Source organism: Arachis duranensis, chromosome 1 (assembly GCF_000817695.3).
Source record: "Arachis duranensis cultivar V14167 chromosome 1, aradu.V14167.gnm2.J7QH, whole genome shotgun sequence".
Lineage (NCBI taxonomy): Eukaryota > Viridiplantae > Streptophyta > Magnoliopsida > Fabales > Fabaceae > Arachis > Arachis duranensis.
This window is the reverse complement of record NC_029772.3, coordinates 59288959-59290890: the sequence shown is the minus strand read 5'-3', so window position 1 is coordinate 59290890 and position 1932 is coordinate 59288959. Positions and strand designations below refer to the sequence as shown.

Here is a 1932-nt window from a genome sequence, read left to right as displayed (position 1 = left end):
ACCCACTTGTGCCTCCAAGTTTCTAATAGAGGACCTTGTTTCAGTCATGAAACTTTGAGTGGTTTTGATTAGATCAGAGACCATGTTTGCTAAGTCAGAGTAGCTCTGCTTAGAATTTTCTGTCTACTGCTGAAAAGACGATGGAAAAGGCTTGCCATTGCTAAACCTGTTTCTTCCGCCATTAATGTTGTTGAAACCTTGTTGAGGTCTCTGTTGATCCTTCCATGAGAGATTTGGATGATTTCTCCATGAAGGATTATAGGTGTTTCCATAGGGTTCTCCCATGTAATTGACCTCTTCCATTGATGGGTTCTCAGGATCATAAGCTTATTCTTCAGATGAAGCGTCCTTAGTACTGCCTGGTGCAGCTTGCATTCCAGATAGACTTTGAGAAATCATATTGACTTGCTGAGTCAATATTATGTTTTGAGCCAATATGGCATTCAGAGTATCAATCTCAAGAACTCCTTTCTTCTGATTCGTCCCATTGTTCACAGGATTCCTTTCAAAAGTGTATATGAATTGGTTATTTGCAACCATTTCAATGAGTTCTTGAGCTTCTGCAGGCGTCTTCTTCAGATGAAGAGATCCTCCAGCAGAGCTGTCCAATGACATCTTGGACAGTTCAGACAGACCATCATAGAAGATACCTATGATGCTCCATTCAGAAAGCATGTCAGAAGGACACTTTCTAATCAATTATTTGTATCTTTCCCAAGCTTCATAGAGGGATTCACCTTCCTTCTGTCTGAAGGTTTGGACTTCTACTCTAAGCTTACTCAATTTTTGAGGTGGAAAGAACTTTGCCAAGAAGGCATTGACTAGCTTTTCCCAAGAGTTCAGGCTTTCTTTAGGTTTTGAGTCCAACCGTATCCTAGCTCTGTCTCTAACAGCAAAAGAGAATAGCATAAGTCTGTAGACCTCAAGATCAACCCCATTGGTCTTGACAGTGTCACAAATTTGCAAGAATTCAGCTAAAAAACTGATGAGGATCTTCCAATGGAAGTCCATGGAACTTGCAATTCTGTTGCATTAGAGAAACTAATTGAGGTTTAAGCTCAAAGTTGTTTGCTCCAATGGCAGGGATAGAGATTCTTCTCCCATAGAAGTCGGGAGTAGGTGCAGTAAAGTCACCCAGCACCTTCCTTGCATTGTTGGCATTGTTGTTGTTTTCGGCTGCCATGTCTTCTTCTTGTTTGAAGATTTCTGTTAGGTCCTCTACAGAGAGTAGTGCTTTAGCTTCTCTAAGCTTTCGCTTCAAGGTCCTTTCAGGTTCAGGGTCAGCCTCAACAAGAATGCTTTTTTCTTTGCTCCTGCTCATATGAAAGAGAAGAGAACAAGAAAATATGGAATCATCTATGTCACAGTATAGAGATTCCTTGAGATGTCAGAGGAAAAGAAGAATAGAAGGAGGAAGTAGAAGAAGAAGAATTCGAACTTATCAAGAGAGATAGAGTTCGAATTGTTGATAGTGGAGGAGTGTTAGTCCTTAAATAGAAGGATGCGAGAAGAGGGGAAGAATTTCGAAAATAAATTAAAACATTTTGAAGAAGTTCTGAAAATTTGAAGAATGATTTTTGAAAATTAAAGTTGGGAAAGAAATAAAGTGATTTTTGAAAAAGATTTTGAAATTAGAAATCAAAAAGATTGAAAATTATTTAGAAAAAGATGTGATTAAGAAGATATGATTGAAGAGTTATGGTTTTAAAAAGATATGATTGAAAAGATATGATTGAGAAACAATTAAAAAAGATTTGATTTTTAAAATTAATGACTTGGCTAACAAGAAATTTAAAGGATATGATTCAAACATTAAACCTTTCTTAACAGAAAAGGCAACATACTTGAAATGTTGAATCAAATCATTAATTGTAGGCAAGTATTTTTGAGGATGGAAAGAAATTGATTTTGAAAATATATGATTGAAAAGAT

General features: G+C 36.7%; 1 non-coding gene across 1 annotated transcript; it reads left to right on the top strand.

Annotated features, from left to right (window-relative positions):
* The first annotated feature begins 669 nt into the window (after window positions 1-669).
* On the top strand, window positions 670-777 carry LOC127742885 (small nucleolar RNA R71). Its single transcript, XR_008004247.1, has one exon. It is a non-coding gene; the product is annotated as a small nucleolar RNA R71 (small nucleolar RNA).
* The last annotated feature ends 1155 nt before the right edge of the window (window positions 778-1932 follow it).